Source organism: Ictidomys tridecemlineatus, chromosome Y (assembly GCF_052094955.1).
Source record: "Ictidomys tridecemlineatus isolate mIctTri1 chromosome Y, mIctTri1.hap1, whole genome shotgun sequence".
Taxonomy (NCBI): Eukaryota; Metazoa; Chordata; class Mammalia; order Rodentia; family Sciuridae; genus Ictidomys; species Ictidomys tridecemlineatus.
Genome location: NC_135494.1, coordinates 18,193,469 through 18,212,629, shown reverse-complemented (window position 1 = coordinate 18,212,629; position 19,161 = coordinate 18,193,469). Strand labels below are relative to the sequence as shown.

At 41.1% G+C, this 19,161-nt stretch overlaps 1 long non-coding RNA gene across 3 annotated transcripts in view; it reads left to right on the top strand.

Moving 5' to 3' along the window:
* Positions 1–19,161, top strand: part of LOC144372074 (uncharacterized) — a 72,618-nt gene that overhangs the window by 33,845 nt on the left and 19,612 nt on the right. Inside the window, exon 1 of one of the 3 annotated variants that reach the window (XR_013432126.1) lies at positions 3,064–3,136. The exons of the other annotated variants lie outside the window; for them this stretch is intronic. This is a non-coding gene — a long non-coding RNA (uncharacterized LOC144372074). Of the gene's footprint in view, positions 1–3,063; positions 3,137–19,161 lie in introns of those variants that run through there. 3 annotated transcript variants of the gene reach the window in all.

Genomic DNA, 19,161 nt, shown 5'->3' with positions numbered 1-19,161 from the left:
TTTTTGTTACTATTGCTCTGTAGTATAGTTTAGTCTGGTATAGTGATGCCACCTGCTTCACTTTGCATGCTAAGGATTGCTTTAGCTATTCTGGGTCTCTTATTCTTCCAGATGAATTTAATGACTCTTTTTTGTTTTACTATGAGGAATGCCATAATTTCATTTTATTGGAATTACATTAAATCTGTATAGTACTTTTGGTAGTATGGTCATTTTGACAATATTAATTTTGCCTATCCAAGAACAAGGGAGAGCATTCTATCTTCTAAGTTCTTCTTTAAATTATCTCTTTAGCATTTTGTACTTTTCATTTTTTAAAAATTGATTTAAAAAATAAATGACTGTTGAATGCATTGCAGTTTTTATTACATGTATACAGCTCAAATTTTTCATATCTCTTTTGTATATAAAGTATGTTGTGTCTTCATACATATACTTTGGATAATTATATCTATCACATTCCATCATCCTTGCTAATCCCCTGCCCCCTCCCTTTCCCTCCCACCCCTCTGCCCTATCTAGAATTCATCTATTCCTCCCATGATCTATACAATGAAATCCATAAAGAAAGAAATCAAAGAATACCTTAGAAGATGGAAAGATCTACCTTGCTTTTGGATGGGCAAAATTAATATTATACAAATGACCATACTTCCAAAAGCGCTATACAGATTTAAAGCAATTCTAATCAAAATCCCAATGGCATTCCTCATAGAAATAGAAAAAGCAATCATGAAATTCATCTGGAAAAATAAGAGACCCAGAATAGCGAAAGCAATCCTTAGCAGGAAGAGAGAAGCAAGTGGCATCACTAAACCAGACCTTAAACTGTACCAGTGTTACAGAATAGAGGACACAGAATTACAATTATCTCATATTACAAAATTACAATTATCTCATATTAGAAAAAGGTGCCAAAAACATGCATTGGAGAAAAGATAGCCTCTTTAAAAAATGGTGCTGGGAAAACTGGAAATCCATATGCAACAAAATTAAATTAAACCCCTCTCTCTCACCATGAGCAAAACTCAACTTGAAGTGGATCAAGGGCCTAGGAATTAAACCAGATACTCTGCGTCTAATAGAAGAAAAAGTAGGCCCTAATCTTCATCCTGTGGGATTAGGCCCCAGCTTCCTTAATAAGACTCCTATAGTGCAAGAATTAAAACCAAGAATCAATAAATGGGATGGAATCAAACTAAAAAGTTTCTTCTCAGCAAATGAAAAAAAAATCTGTGAAGTGAACAGACAGCCTACATCCTGGGAGGAAATTTTTACCCCTCACACATCAGATAGAGCACTAATGTCTAGGGTATATAAAGAACTCAAAAAGCTAAGAACACACACACACACACACACACACACACATAAAAACAATCAACAAATGGGCCAAGGATCTGAATAGTCACTTCTCAGAAGAGGATATACAATCAATCAACAAATATATGAAGAAATGTTTATTGTCTTTAGCAATTAGAGAAATGCAAATCAAAACTACTCGAAAATATCATCTCACTCCAGTCAGAATGGCAGCTATTATGAAGACAAACAACAATAAGTGTTAGCGAGGATGTGGGGGAAAAGATACACTCATACACTGCTAGTGGGACTATAAATTGGTGCAGCCAATATGGAAAGCAGTATGGAGATTCCTTGGAAAGCTGGGAATGCAATGGCCATTTGACCCAGCTATCACTCTCCTCGTTCTATACCCCAAAGACTTAAAAACAGCATACTGAAGGGACATAGCCTCAACAATTTTTATAGCAGCACAATTCACAATAGCTAAACTGTGGAGCCAAACTAGGTGCACTTCAGTGGATGAATGGATAAAAAAAAATGTGGCATATATACACAATGGAATTTTATTCAGCAATAAAATAGAACAAAATCATAGCATTTGCAGGTGAATGGATGACATTGGAGAAGATAATGCTAAGTTAGCCAATTCCCTCCCCCAAAAAACAAATACCAAATGTTTTTTCTGATATAAGGAGGATGACTTATAGAATTCTGTACTTTTCATCGTAGAGGTCTTTTACATCTCTTGTAAGGTTGATTCTCAAGTATTTTATTTTATTTTTTTAAGGTTATTGTAGATAGGGAAAGTTTTCCTCATTTCCCTTTTAGAGGATTTGTCACTAATATACAGACATGCCTTTGATTTATGGATGTTGATTTTGTATCCTGCTACTTTGCTGAATTCATTTACTAGTTCTAGAAGTTTTCGGGTGAAATTTTTTGGGTCTTCTAGGTGTAGAATCAAATCATCAGCAAATAGTGCTAATTTGAGTTCTTCTTTTCCTATCCATATCCCTTTAATTTCTTTAGTTTGTCTAATTGCTCTGGCCACTATTTCAAGAACTATGTTGAATAGAAGTGGTGGAAGAGGGCATCCCAGTCTTGTTTCAGTTTTTAGAGGGAATGCTTTCAATTTTTCTCCATTTATAATGATTTTGGCCTGGGGCTTAGCATAGATAGCTTTTATGATGTTGAGATATGTTCCTGTTATCCCTAGTTTTTCTAGTGTTTTGAACATGTGTGGGTGCTGTATTTTGTTGAATGCTTTTTCTGCATATATTGAGATGATCATATGATTCTTTAAGTCTATTGATGTGGGCTGGGGTTGTGGCTCAGTGATAGAGGGCTTGCCTTGCACACATGAAGCACTGGGTTTAATCCCCACACCACATAAAAATTAATAAATAAAATAAGATGTGGTGTCCATCTGCAACTAAAAAAAATAAAAAATAAAATAAAAAAGAGTCTATTGATGTGATGAATTGTGGGGAGCCACTCTGAATGACCCATGCCTTCCAGTCCTGAAGCAAGAAGCTGTGACCAATTAACTACATTTTGCGGTGATGTGGGCATTGTCCCAGCTCTAGAAGTATAAGGCGTGTCTTCAGATGTAGGTGTCAGCCTGAGGTTGAATTACACTCATCTATCCCTTGTAACCCTGCCCCTTCTGGCCTTTTTTGGATAGAACTTTCTAAAGAACAAGAGTTTCCCCAATAAAAGCCCACTTCTGAATGTGCTTGCTTGCTTTCTCCAGACTCTCATGACTTTCTCTTGCTCTCCCTTTTGGAGAGCCTGAGGCCGAGAGCGGAGGAGCCCTCCTGAAGCTTGCTCAAAGGTAAAGTGTGTCTGTGTTTTATTTGGTGTCCCTGGAAATTCACACAAGCGACCTTAAGTTCAGCTGCCCACGCAGGTCGGGGGCGGCAATGAATTACATTTTTTGATTTCCATATGTTGAATTAACCTTGCCTTCCTGGCATGACCCCTATTTGATTGTGGTGCACTATATTTTTGATATTTTTTTTTAATTTGATTTGCCAGAATTTTATTGAGAACTTTTGCATCTGTGTTCATTAGCGATATTGGTCTGAAGCTGTATTTCTCTGATGTGTCTTTGCCTGGTTTTGGAATCAAGGTGATATTAGCCTCATAGAATGAGTTTGGAAGTGCTCCTTTTTTTTTACTATTTAATGAAATAATTTGAAGAGTATGAGCATTAGTTCTTCTTTATAGGTCTTGTAGAACTCAGCGGTGTATCCATCTGGTCTTGAGTTTTTCCTGGTTGGTAGGATTCTGACGCCTTCTTTTATTTCCTTGCTTGAAATTAATCTATATAAATTGTGTATATCATCCTGATTCAATTTGTGTGAATCATATAAATCTAGAAATTTGTTGATATCTTCAGTATTCTCTATTTTATTGTAATACAATTTTTCAAAATAATTTCTGGTTATCTTCTGTATTTCTGTAGTGTCTATTTTGATATTTCCTTTTTATCATGTATGCTAGTCATTTAAGTTTTATCACTCCTTGTTAGCATGGCTAAGGGTTTATCAATTTTATTTATTTTTTTGAAGAGCCAACTTTTTGTTTTGTCAATTTTCCCAATTGTTTTAATTTCATTGATTTCAGCTCTGATTTTAATTATTTCCTCTCTTGTACTTCTTTTAATTGTTGATTTGTTCTTCTTTTTCTAGGGTTTTGAGATGTAATGTTAGGTCATTTTTTGTTGACTTTTTATTCTTTTAATGAATAAACTCCATGCAATGAACTTTCCTCTTAGTACTGCTTCATAGTGTCCCAGAGCTTTTGTTCTCATTTACCTGTAAGAATTTTTTAATCACCTCCTTGATTTCTTTTGCAACTCCATTGTTCATTCAGTAGAATATTATTTAGTCTCCAGGTATTGTAGTAGTTTTTATTTTTTATTTTATCCTTGATCTCTAATTTCATTCCATTGTGATCTGGTAGAATGCAGGGTAATATATCTACTTTTTTGTATTTGTTAAGAGTTGCTTTGTGGCATAATATATGGTCTACTTTAGAGAAAGTTTCATGTGCTGCTGAGAAGAAAGTGTATTCACTTGTTGAAGAATAAAATATTCTATTTATGTCAGTTCAGTCTAAGTTGTTGATTGTATTGAGTTCTATAGTTTCTTGGTTCAATTTTGTTTGGAAGATCTATCCAGTGGTGAAAGAGCCATGTTAAAGTAACCCAGCATTATTGTGTTATGGTCAATTTGACACTTGAACTTGAGAAGAGTTTGTTTGATGAATATAGATGCTCCATTGTTTGGGGCTTATATATTTATAATTGTTCTGTCTTTTGATGAATTGTTCCCTTAAGCAGTATGAAATGTCCTTCTTTATTCCTTTTGAGTAACTTTATCTTAAATTTTACTTTATCTGATACAAGAATGGAAACCCCTTCTTGCTTCTGCAGTCCATGTGAATGGTATGATTTTCCCTAACCTTTCACCTTCAATCTGTGAATGTCTTTTTCTGTGAGATGAGTCTCTTGGAGGCAGCATATTGTTGGTTTTTTTTTTTTTGATCCAATCAGTAAGTTTATGTCTTTTAATTGGTGACATTAGGCCATTAACATTCAGAGTTATTATTGAGACATAATTTGTATTCCCATCCATTTTTGTTATTTAACTTGACTTGGTTTCTCCTTTGATTAGTTTTTTTCTTTAGTATAATACCTCCCTCCATTGATTTTCCTTGTTATTTTTCATTTCCTCTTCATGGAATATTATGCTGAGGATGTTCTACAGTGAAGGTTTTTTTTTTTTAGCTGTAAATTATTTTTAACTTTCGTTTATCATGGAAGGCTTTTATTTCATCATCAAATCTAAAGCTTAATTTTGCTGGATACAAGATTCTTGATTGGCATCCATTTTCTTTCAGAGCTTGATATATATTGTTCCAGGATCTTCTAGATTTCAGGGTCTGGGTTGAAAATCTGCACAGAATCTAAATTGTTTTCCCCTATATGTAATCTTCTCTTGTGGCTTTTAAAATTCTCTCCTTATGCTGTAGGCTAGGCATTTTCATTATAAGGTGCTTTGGTGTGGATCTGTTATGATTTTGTACATTTGGTAAACTGTAAGCCTCTTGAATTTGGTTTTCCATTTGTTCTTCATGTTTGAAAAATTTTCTGATATTATTTCATTGAAGAGATTGTTCACTCCTTTGGTTCAGAACTCTGTGCTTTCTTCTATCCCAATAACTCTTAAATTTGGTCTTTTGGGGCTGGGGATGTGGCTCAAGCCGTAGCGCGCTCGCCTGGCATACGTGCGGCTCGGGTTCCATCCTCAGCACCACATACAAACAAAGATGTTGTGTCCGCTGAAAAAAACTGAAAAATAAATATTAAAAAATTCTCTCTCTCTCTCAAAAAAAATTAAGTCTTTTTATGCTATCCCACATTTCTTGAATGTTCTGATTGCTTATGGTTTCTTATCATTTTCACTGTGTGGCCTATATTTTTTTCAAGATTATATATTTTGTCTTCATTGTCTAAGGTCCTGTATTCCAAGTGGTCTAACCTATTAGTGATGCTTTCAATTTGGTTTATTGTTTCTTTCATTTCAAGGATTTCTGTTTGGTTTTTCTTTAGAACCTCTAGCTCCCTATTGAAGTAATCTTTTGCTTCCTGTATTTGCTTATGTATCTCTTTGTCAAAATGATATTTAGCTGCCTGTATTTGCTCTCTTATGTCATCCTTTAATCATTTTATCTGCTGTGCTGGCCATGGATTCTAATAATGTGATATCTTGATTTGTTTGGGGCACTTTCTTCCTTTGTTTTTTCATGTTGCTTGTGTGTCTTCCTTTCTAGCTCTGTGGATCCAAGGCATTATCATTTTACCCTATAGACTTATAGAGCCCCTGTAGGATTCCAATACCTCTCCTTTGAGGGGAAGGACAATGTTAATAGATCCCAATATAAAAATATTGGGATCTATTTATCTAAAAATAAATAGTTGCTATTAAGATGTTTACAGTTTGGTCACAATGTGCAGAAATGGTGAATTCAATTATTATCTACAATACAATCAGTAGGTTTGTAAAAGGATCTACAGTTTCTGATGGTGGACAAAGAACCAGGAATGAGGTGTAGGAAGGTATGATGAGGAGGTACGAGATGAGGACATAATGTTATTATATCTTAGGAAGTGTGAAAGAGAAACCTAAAGAAGAAAGTTAGTAGCAGGAGAATAGAGAGGTAGTAATTTTGGGTAGATAAGTAAGAGGGAAGACAGTAGAGTACATAAAACAAACACACATATATATTAAGAAAAATAAAAATGTTAAAATAGTAAAAATTGGAGATAAAAAAGAAAACAGAGAAAAAAAAGAATATACAATGCAGCTATAATATACCATTCATTCATCTCAGTCCTAAATATCCTAATTTATGCAAAGCACTTGGTTACATATATTGGCGATGGGAGGGTGGGAGAATAAAGAGGGAGAAGAAAGAAAAAAATCTTGAAGGAAGAAACATGAATTGTTTTGGTTGGAGATCAGTGTCTTTCTGCTTCTCTTCTTCTCCTATAGGTGGGGTTGTCTGTTCTTAGTTGGTATCTCCGCCCTCAGGATGGTGGGGCTTACCAGGGTATGAGGGTTGGTCTTGGGTGCAGGACACTTGGAAGTGTGGTATGGCACCCCTGGTCCTGATGGGAGACCGCACCTCAAGGATCTCCTTTGGGGTCTGCTCCTGTGATGTGGGCACCTGATCTTATCTCCTCATCTCGCCTGTAGACCTCACAGTTCCTGGCCTCTGCATTAGTCTGTAAAGTGTGTCTCCCTCACTCTCTCCTTTTCTCCTTCCTAATCAGGAACCTTGCTCTCCGGGGGTCTTGTGTGTTGCACTCTGGTGGTTGCACACCTGTCCCAGAGGGCTGTTTTGATTTGAGCAGTCATTCTGGCGAGTTAGCAGCTGCTGGGGATTAGGAGGAATTAGAAAACTATGGGTACCTGGCTATCTGGTGCTCCAAACTGGTCTTTGCCCCGACTAAAGATGATGATAGATGTGACCCAAGATGGAGGCAGCTGTTTTCAGCAATGGGGTGTCAGGTCAGATGGGGGGAGATGGGTGATGGCCTTGTGCCATGCGTTCAGAGATGAGCTCTGTAGCATGCAGTGTTGCGGCTCTCAGCTGTGTTCAGAGCCTGAGATGACCCAGGTGCAGGCAAGCTACTGTGAGTAGGGGATTCTGGCAGTGGCTGCCAAGATGATGGTAAATGGAGGTTCACATGAGAGTGGTGGCCAGGGTTTCTGAGTATGAGTAGCCACTGAGAACCCTGCATGGGAGCAGCATCTGGAAATTCTGCACCAGTGCTGATGCCAGTGGTCCCTTAAGGCACCTGCGAGACCTGTGTGGATGAGTAGTTGGGAGTCCTTTCCTAAAGCTGAGGCCTGGGGCCCTGTGTGGGCATGGCAGCCCATGACTTCTGTGAGGGAGCAGCTGCTGAGGGGTCCTCTATCATTCTCAGAAAAGCAGTATTCCCACTAGTTGAGACCCAGGTCACAGAGTAACACAGAATTCTGCCTCCCTCTTGGATCCACTCCCCTCCATCTTGGATTCACTCCCCTCCCACCCCAGAATCATCTTTCTATATCTTTATAAAAGTTCATTAACTTTAATATTAAGATATGAAAAAATAGCATAAAAGGAAAATGCAAACCATTTCATTCAGAACTATAAATTCATAAACAGAAAGTGCATGTTAAGATTTCTTCCATATATTAAAGTATGATGTGACAATATATTTTAATATAGTAAATTGCAGCAATATTAAGAACTTGCAAGAATGCAAAAACACATCAGTACTAAGAAGTTTATATATAGTAAATAAAAGTGCTTTTTGTTTGATACAATATGACATGAAATTGGAGATAGAGTGTGGTGAGCCGTTTCTGCGGACCATTACAATATGGCGCTGGCTGCCACTGTGGTCAGTGATAAACAACTCCTTATTAGGGAGAGTTGGCGCATTTTGAGATAACACCCCATGAGAAAGATCCACGTGGCAGCTTTGCATTGGGGCTTAGGATGCTTTATTAAGGCTAGGAGGCACGGGTGGAGGAGGAGAAGCTTGAAGATACATTTTGAATAAAGGCCTGAATAAACTGCTGAAAGAAGAATCCTGTGTTGCGTCTCCTTTGCCGGCCGGGGGACGCAACAATAGAGTATTGGGAACTGTGCAGGGGGTGCTTTGGGAAGGCTGAGATCCATACATAGTCCTCATCACTTATGCAAAATGTAATTACAGGAACTTCTCATAGGCTGGTCCTATGAGAATACTATTGCAGTGTAGTGTGATTAAAATTCCTCTGAAGACTGTGGCTGGACCTCAGGAAGACTGACAGCCACCTGTCACGACCCCCTTGCCCGCAAGGAAGACGCGACTCAGGAATCTTCTTTCAGCAGTTTATTCAGGCCCTTGATATTCTTCTAATGATTCTTCTACTACCCGGAATAATAATTGGATGCCCCTCCCAGCCTTAATAAAGCACCTCGAACCCCAATGCAAAGCTGCCACGTGTACCCTTCTCACAGGGTGCTAGAAAATGACACGCCAACTTTCTCTGATAAGGAGCTGGGAACACGCCAACTCTCTTTGATATGGAGTTGTCCTTCACAGACCACAACGGAGCCAGCGCCATCATGTAATGGCGACCACAGTCCGCAGGAACGGCTCACCACAGCTCCCCCTTTTTGTTTCACTAAGACAATACAGGCGAGAGTAGAGGTCCTATCCCACTGTGCAAAAGTGGCTGCATAGTATGGGCCAGCCCCAGGGGGCGCCTTCCCCAGACCTGACACCATATCAGCCGACGCCTTTTTTCGTGGGGCGGGGCGGAGACACGTCAAACCCGCATGCAATAGGACATGCTCCCCTTGAGGTCCCTCTTCTCAATGGATCACTCAAGTGCAGTGCCTTGCCTCGCATCCTGTATCGTGACGATGGTGAGTAAGAGGGAATACCTGAGGTTGAACTGTGGCCATGCAGAGGTACAACTACAAACAAGTTGGCAGCACCCTGAAAGAAAGGCACGGACTTTAAAGTGATAGATAAAGACCAGTGTGGAAACCCTTCTGCGTGCAATGGCAACAAGACCCGCAGAGTGCAAGGGCTTTCCAGCACTAAGAGAAAGACAAAAGAAGGACATGTCGTACCCAGTGCAATGTTATAATAACTTGGGGTGCAACGACCATGTCAAAGGCACTAGTGTAGAAACCCATCTGCGTGCAATGGTAGCAAGACCGGCAGAGTGCAAGGGCTTTCTGACACTAAGAGAATAACGAGGAAAGACATGTCAATCCCAGTGCAATGTTATAATAACTTGGGGTGCAATGACCATGTCAAAAGTTTAGTGCTTAAGATGCGCAAGCCAGACCTATGGTGAGTTGCCAGTTTCTAAAGCAGCAAGAGCTTGTATGATCATAGCCTTATCTTGAGCACTACGAGCCTTAAGGCGACAGAGAAACCACAAACAGAGGAACATACCAAAACAACACAGTGCACCAAAAATGCCTACTCCCACCCACTCTTTAAAAAAGGAAAAAGCAGAAGATATCCAATTGGTGAATTGACCCAGAGTCACGGGATCGACACGGGTACTATTCAAGACAGCTATCTGGGTTAGTTGAGACTGGATCATGTCTTCCGCTTCCATGGACCAATTTCCAGCCAGATATCCACCAATGATGTGGGAAGCATTCCTGGAATCATTAAATCTGACAGAGGTTATACATAAATGTGCACGTTGGTCAATGCAGCCTAAAAGTACTAGGTCAGCCAATTCTTCTACCTGAGCTTGAAGAAAATCTATTCTTTGGTTGGTAGCTAAAATCCCTGACAAAATATGTTGATTAATCGCATTTTGCGATTTAAGTATAGTGGACGTTTGTTGAACAACTTGATTAATAGTGGCAGCAGTTTGTACTTGACTGGCCATGGCTACTCCGGCCGTAACTGCTGCAGCAGCAGATGCCGCCACGGCTGTCACTATAGCTGCTGTGATTCCAAAATCTCTGCGGACTCTAAGTAGCTCTACAATAGGAAATTTATCTGGATCCGCAGTGACTGGTATTGGGACAAAAGTTGGAATTTTCATAATTACTGCTACAGTCCAAGAACCATTCCAACACTCAGATAAGAAACAGGTAATAATAGAACAATCCAGCATCCCCAATGAGGTGTGATTAGCTAAAAGGAACAGGAACGGGGATTGGATACAGACCATTGCAGGAGGCAATGTGGCATAATGTAACAGAGAGTTGAACGAAACAGATGTAAGCCTATTACCTCGTTCACTCTCCTTAGTAGTGCCAGAAACATTAGCCAGCCAACTTTTGGCTTCTAGTAATTGAGCCAATGCGGAAATATTGGCTGAAGCCCCCTTCTCATTGGAAATTAGCCATTGAAACCAGGACCAACCTGTTCCTGTAGAGGAGTTGGCATTGTTGTTAAAGTTATAAACATATCTCTTTAGAGGGGGGGAAAAGGAGAAACCTTTAGCAACTTGATGTTTCTCCCAAGAATGATCCTGACAAGGCGTAAATGTCGGAGGAAAACCAAAATTAGGGGTACAGTAAGGAGAGGCCTTGAAATGAGTGGCATTGCAAGTACTATTAGAAGAAGGAGGCATTGGGATCAATACCTCGGAGATAATAGCTAAAGTAGTTATGTTTAAAACAGAGCTAGTTGCGGGGGTCCCTGAGCCTGATTGCTTCCCTGAAACTACTTGGCTCAATACAGCACTGAGAATACTCCCTGAGACTCGACTGGACCGCAATGGGTCCTCCCAGTTAGTCAAATTTTTGGTCTTAAGGCTAATACAATTAGTGTTCCCAAGACTGAAACAAAAAACTCCTGTGAGATTAACTTGAGACTGATTAAAAATATTTTCCATGTCCCCTCTAGGAGAGGTACAAGGAGCAGACATCTCACATGAGGTAGAAAAAAGAGTGGGGAGGACACTAGAATTACTATGAACTGGCATTGGCATTGGCCATGCCCGTGCCACTGCCCACCACTGCATTGGTGCCATCTGTACCGTTGGCACCAGCATCAGAGCCAGAGCACTCATCAGAATGAAGCTCCTCATCATGGGGCTGTTGTGGCACCTCCTGCTGCTAGTTAGTAGATCTCGAGACTCTTCTTGTCAGGCGTTCAGGGATCCACAGCGGCTCCGTGCGATCCTGGGGAAAAACACATACAGATCCTCGTGCCCATGTCAGCACGGGGTCAGGGCCGTTCCATTGGCCCATAAGAACATCCTTCCACTTAACATAGCCAGTCACAGAGGGCTGAGGGGACACATGTCTATCGGCCGCAGAGCGGCCATGAATATCCAAATTCAAAAAATTAATGGTAAAAAGAGCTAAGGACAGGCGTTCTTTAGGAGTGTGGTCAACTCCTATTCCCCCTTTTTGTTTTTCTAAAGTTTCTTTTAAGGTGCGGTGGGCACATTTAACAATGTCTTGCCCTTGAGGATTGTAAGGCAACCCATGAGCAAGTTGTACTCCCATAGTAGAACAAAAGGATGTAAACTGTCTGCCAGTATAAGCAGGTCCATTATCAGTCTTAAGGGATGCAGGTGCACCCCATGCTGCCCATGCCTCTAAGCAATGAGCAATAACATTACGTGCCTTTTCTCCCGATAAAGCAGAAGCATGAATAATTCCAGAGTATGTGTCAATAGAAACATGTACATATTTGAGGTTACCAAAGTCAGGCACGTGAGTTACGTCCATTTGCCAGACGACCAATGGCTTCAATCCTCGTGGGTTTACACCATAAGTAGGAGGATGAAGAAATATGACACAATGGGGACATTGTAATACTATCTGACGAGCATCTGCTCTGGAGATGGAAAAACGTCTACGCAGTGTCATAGCATTGACATGAAAATTGTGATGAAACAATTTAGCTTTTTCTAAGGAGGAGGCCAAGCATACCAACTGGCTTCTAGTTGCCGAGTCAGCACAGGCATTACCCTGTGATAACGGGCCAGGAAGAGAGGTGTGAGCCCGAATGTGCATTGGATAGAAAGGGGCAGTACGGCTACGGATAAGCTGTTGAAGCTGATTAAAGTAAGCAGACACAGCATGGGTGTCACTAATAGCTCCTACAGCCTCCAAAATTTTGAGTGCCTGCACCACATAGATGGAGTCCGAAATGAGATTGAAAGGAAAAGAACACTGTTTAAAAACTTCAATGACAATTTGCAGTTCTACCCATTGTGGATTTCCAGGAGCAAATTGATGCTGGACAGGGGGAGAGTCATTAATCACATAAGCTCCCATTCCAGACTTAGAGTCATCAGTAAAAATATTAACAGCCCCCGGAATTGGAGTGGGTGAAGTTACTTTAGGGAAAATGATAGGATGCTCTTTAACAAAATGGAGTAATGGATGAGAAGGGTAATGATTATCAATATCCCCCTGAAACGAGCAACATAGAATGGCCCAGTTGTCCAGAGTAGCACACAAAACATTAAGTTGAACTTTAGAATAGGGTATGATAAGAGAAAAAGGTGCTTGTCCAAAAAATTGAATGCTCTGTTGAATCCCTCTAAGTGCTAACGCTGCAACAGCATCAGGATAGTATTCTAAAGATTTTCCTGGGGATACATGTGGGTGGATCCATAGTAAAGGCCCATCTTGCCACAGTACTCCAGTAGGCTGCCGCATAGTGGCAAGCACACATAACTGGAAAGGTTTATCACTCTGGAGCCTGCATAGAGTGGCATGTTGTATAGCTTCTTCTACTTTTATAAGGGCCGCTCTGGCCTCTTTAGTGAGGGTATGAGGGGAAGTAAGATCTGGATCACCCTTAAGAATAGCATACAAAGGCTGGAGCACGATATTAGGAATATGTAAATAACCTCTTATCCAATTAATATCTCCCAACAGTTTTTGAAAATCATTTAGAGTTTGGAGATCTTGAGTTCTTATAGTAACCTTTTGTGGTTTTAATATGTCATATCCAATCGTTGCTCCCAAATACTGAATAGAATCCCCTGTTTAAACCTTCTCAGGTGCAATATGTAATCCATACTGAGCTAACAACTTCACCAAGTCTTTATAGGCCTCATAAACTGACTGTTGTAATTTGGCTGCCAATAATACATCATCCATATAATGAATAATCTTGATGGAAGGATATTGTTGTCTGAGAGGTGCGAGTGCCTTCCCCACATACATCTGACAAATCGTAGGACTGTTAGACATTCCCTGTGGTAAAACAACCCACTCAAACCTTTGATCTGGTTCCTCGTGATTACACGAGGGAAGGGTGAAGGCAAAACGCTGTGAGTCCTTAGGATGCAAAGGAATAGAAAAGAAACAGTCTTTAATGTCAATAGCAATGATATGCCAGCCCTGAGGAACAGAGGAAAGCAGCGGCAGCCTGAAACACCCCCGCCATACGGAGGCGGATCGGGAGGCCGCCCGTTCTTGAGCCCTTGCTTATCTCTGTTCCCTGTACCTAAACTCCCTAACTGCCGGGACAGCGTTCTTATCTCCTCCTCCTCAGCGTCTTTTGCCTCTGACCCACTTTCGCATGGGGGCGTGCGCAGCACACTGAGATCTGGATACAGTCTCCTCCCGTTCTTCACGCCCCGCACACTCCCCTCTTCCTGAGACACTTCGCTCTCTGTTGTTTCTGATTTTTCTTCATGCAATTGTTCTAAAACCTCCTGCCCTTTAACAAGCGCTTCTTGGCATCGGCCATCCGTAAGACAACTACGGACCATCTTCCAGAGGGGTATCACCCCGCCCTCTAGCATGCCCTGCTCACGAGCAAAGTCAAGGTCTTTGCCTAATTTATCCCAGCTGGGTGTAGTGAGGCTGCCTGAAAATGCAAACCACGGTGCAGCGACATCTACTCTCTGTAAAAATTTCTCTAAGGTACTGCGTTTCACCTCCAGTCCCTTGGAACGTAAAAGGACATCGAGGGCTAGAAGGAGTGGACTTGAAGTCACAGCACCCATAACGCAACACAAGAAAACACAGAAATCGAAAGTGAAAGTACACAAAACAAAACGAACATACACAGAAAACAAAACAAAAATACAGAGTGCAATTGCTATGAGATGTAACGCCCTCTCTTTTTACAGAGGAGCAGGTACCTTTTAATGCTCCCTCTTTATGTATAGAGGAGCCTCCGCTTTTTAACAGCGGGTCCCACCTTACCTGGGACTTACCGGCGCGCCTCCCTGACTGCTGAAAGTTCTGGTTCCTGGGTGTTTCTTTGTTTCTTTTCTCCCGGGTCTCGGCACCACTTGTCACGACCCCCTTGCCCGCAAGGAAGACGCGACTCAGGAATCTTCTTTCAGCAGTTTATTCAGGCCCTTGATATTCTTCTAATGATTCTTCTACTACCCGGAATAATAATTGGATGCCCCTCCCAGCCTTAATAAAGCACCTCGAACCCCAATGCAAAGCTGCCACGTGTACCCTTCTCACAGGGTGCTAGAAAATGACACGCCAACTTTCTCTGATAAGGAGCTGGGAACACGCCAACTCTCATTGATATGGAGTTGTCCTTCACAGACCACAACGGAGCCAGCGCCATCATGTAATGGCGACCACAGTCCGCAGGAACGGCTCACCACAGCCACCTGCTTGGAAATTGCAGGGAACAAAGGAGCATCCCAGGAGATTTCCAAAAGGAGGGGAGACACATGAAGGTCTAGATGTTAAGAAAAAACAGGAAAGGTTGAGCACTTGCCTAGTGTGTGTGAAGCATTGGGTTTGATTCTCAGAATCACATAAAAGTAAATTAAATAAAAGTCCATCAACAACTCAAAAAGATTTTAATAAGACAAAGACAAAACAGGAAAAATGCACTCCTCACAGACACACCCACAAACCAGGTTTTACAAAGCAAGACTCAAATTAATTATTACTGTGTCTTGTACTAGCAGTGGAGGGTGGTTTGAAATTCAGCTGCTTCCTGGGTGAGATACTCTTTTAAGGAGCTACTGGAAATTGCATTTTTACCCATAGTAATGATGATGCCCAGGAACTCTAGTGAGTCCAGGATGTTTATTAATGTCACCAAATATAATGATAGGTAACAGAAGAAGATGAAAATCAGTCATATTAATAGATGATAAAATATTTGTTAATTTTACATGTAAGACTTTCAGTTAAGAAATATCTCAGTGTACTTGGAAGAAGGAGAATCAGAATATATAGTGGTCACAAAATTTTATGTGAGGATAGAAAGGCAGAGCTGTTAATAATTACACTGGAACCCTCTCAGGCAAAGAAGACAGTCTTACCCCAAGACAGTGTAGTAAGAGAAAGTGAGAGAAATAGGAGAAATAATATAGAAAATGAGAAAAAGTTAAGAAGCAAAATGCATGATATCCAAAGTAAAGGATCACACTGGCTATGGGAAGATGTTCCATAATCTGAGTCTCTTCTGGTGCACAGCGCCCCCAATTGGTATGCCATGGACTTGCTCCAGGACATCCTCTCTCCAGGGCACCTAGCATCTCCTCTACACTATGGAGCCATTTTTTTTCATAGCCACCTATATAAGAGGATATTCCATGGAATTCTAGAAGGACAATTACATGTTCATATTAAGAATTAAGTTATGGGATCAGATAGCTTCCCCCACCCTCTGTCTTAGAAGGAAGAGGCCCTATTCTAATTACAAACTCTCATACCCTGAGGACAAAGAAGGACCACAAAAATTAGAGGTGTTTTCATTTCACTGGCCAAGAAGAAACTCCTCTGGGACTGTATGTGGAAGTCAGCTGGAACTGACCCCCAGGCTGTCGGCCCTGCAGCTGCCAGACCAGGCCTGCTCCACCCTTGCTGATTTGCATGTTTCCCCAGAGCCAATTTCTGCTTCTCAGAGTCCTCGTGAAAAGGCTGCTTGGTGAGCCTGGGCAGCAGGAGCCTCAGGCAGGGCCAGACTGAGCATGGGTGACCTGGCTGCACTCATTTGCCTTCTGCTGCTCTGGAGTCCAGGTGAGGAGGGAGCACAGGGGACAGCCTGAGGAATAGCCTCTTCTAATATGAGGGCTCTGTGCGTCAATGGCCCACAGTGCTCTCAGGTTACAGGACCAGGACAGCCAGGTCTGCTGGGGGAAATGGAGTTAAAACAGGAATGCTCTCTTTCTTCCCAGGTGCCAGTGGGAGCCCAGGGCTGACACAGTCACCAGACTCCCTGACTGTGTCTGGAGGAGAGAGCGCCTCCATAACCTGCATTGCCAATGAGAGCATCAGTGACTATCTAACCTGGTACCAGCAGAAACCAGGCCAGGCTCCCAAGATTCTCATCTATGATGCTGATAATCTATGGTCTGGCGTCTCAGACCGTTTTTCTGGGAAACAGTCCGGGACAGATTTCATTCTCAAAATCAGCAGGGTAGAGGCTGAGGATGCTGCCAGCTATTACTGCCAGCAGGACTATGCAGTCCCTCCCACACAGTCACAGCCCTGTACACAAACCCTCCTCCCAGGGATGGTACAGGGAGTCACATGGTGTCACCAGCTGCTCTCTGCCATGGGGCATACTCAGAGGCACTGGGTCTGGTGGGAAGCACTGGCCGGGCTTATGGTAAAGGCCTGAAAGGGACTTCAGACTTCTGAAAGCAGGCCGTCCCATTACCACCACCACGAGGGACACTGACCAGCAGCGCACACTCCACAGCCAGTGGCCAGGGACTGAGATTTGGAGATTGCTGGGTGTTGAAACCACACTAAGGGCTCAGGTGTCTGGTGTGACTGGCCTCTAGTAATCCTGTACAGATGTGGCTTTGGAGGTTCTCAGAGCTCAGCTTGCTTCCTGTGTCTGCAGGAGGAGATGGAAACCGACTCTGAGGCTCTGGCTTAGTAACTCCCACTCATGCCTTCATTTAAAGCCAGATGCAATTAAATCCAGAAAAGCACAGGTGTTCCAGTAAGTGAATGTAAAGTGACCAGCTGGGTGGACATGAACTTCCTACACCCCTTAGCCACTGCCCCGTGGGGGATACAGATGTTCCAGCCCCTCACAGGCCCTCCTGCTCCTCCCACTCACTCACCACCTCCGCTTCCCATCAACATAGGTCAGATCTCCTGGAACTTTCTGTCAGTGGACCTCCTGGACACTGCATTTGGCATCTTGCTCTTTTAAAAAAGTTAATTCATTTATTTGTTTCAATTAGTTATACATGACACTAGAATGTATTTATGCACTTTGATACATATAGATGGGATATAATTTCTCATTTTTCTGAATGTGCACTTTGTAGAATCATATTGGATGCAGATATATATATATATATATATATATATATATATATATATATATATTCATAATGTCTGTTTCATTCTATTATCTTTCCTATCCCCAATCCTCTTCCCTCTCCCCCATCACTTCCCTCTACTTAATCTAAGGTAGTGTTATTTTTTTCCTAGTGCCTCTCACCTTATTGTAAATTAGCATCTGCATATTAGAGAAAACATTTGGCCTTTGTTTTTTTGGAATTGGTTTATTTTGCTTAGCATGATATTCTCTTAATTCCAATCATTGACTGGCAAATGCCATAATCTCACTCTTCTTTAAAGCTGAACAATATTCCTTTCAGTATATAAACATAGCACATTTTCTTTATCCATTTATCTATGGAAGGACACCTAGTTTGGTTCCATAGTTTAGCTATTGTGAATTGAGCTACTATAAACATTGATGTGGTTGCATCACTGCAGTATGCTGATTTTAAGTCCTTTGTAATAAATCGAGGAGTGGGATAGCTGGGTCAAATGGTAGTTCCACTCCAAGTTTTCTGAGGAATCTCCATACTGCTTTCCATAGTGGTTGCACCAGTTTGCAGTCCCATCAGCAATGTATGAGTGAACCTTTCTCCCCACACCCTTGCCAACATTTATTATGGCCTATATTCTTGATGATTGCCATTCTGACAGGAGTGAGATGAAATTTTAGAGTAGTTCTGATTTGCATTTCTGTAATTGCTAGAGATGTTGAATACTTTTTCATATATTAGTTGATTGATTGTATTTCTTCTTCTGTGAAGTGTCTGTTCAGTTCCTTAGCCCATTTATCTATTGGGTTATTTGTTTTTTGAGGTTAAGTTTTTTGAGTACTATATATATCCTAGAGATTAATGCTTTATCAGAGGTGCATGTGGTAAAGATTTTCTCCCAACCTGTAGTCTCTCTCCTCACATTATTAATTATTTCCTTTGCTGAGAAGTTGTTTTCTAATTTGAATCAATATCATTTATTGATTCTTGATTTTACTTCTTGCACTTTAGGAGTCTTGTTAAGGAAGTCAGACCCTAGAGTGACATAGTGAAGATTTGGGCCTATTTTTCTTCCATTAGGCACAGGGTCTCTGTTCTAGTGTCTGTAAATTTGATCCACTTTAAGTTGATTTTTGTGCAGGGTGAGAGATAGAGGTTTAATTTCATTTTGCTACATATGGATTTCCAGTTTTGCCAGTACCATTTGGTAAATAGGCCATTTTTCTCCAGTGAATGTTTTTGGCACCTTTGTCTAGTATAACATAACCGTTTTATGTGGGTTTGTCTCTGGGTCCTCTATTCTGTACCATTGCTCTACAAGTGTATTTTGATGCCAATAACATGCCATTTTTGTTACTGTAAATGTGCAGTATAGTTTAAGGTCTGGTATTGTGATACCTCCTGCTTCACTTTTTTTTTTTTTTTTTTTTTTTGCTAAGGATTGCTTTAGCTATTCTGAGGCTCTTATTTTTCCAAATAAATTTAATGATTGCTTTTTCTATTTCTATGAAGAATGCCATTCAAATTTAATAGGAATTGTATGAAATCTGTATAACATTTTTGGTAATATGGG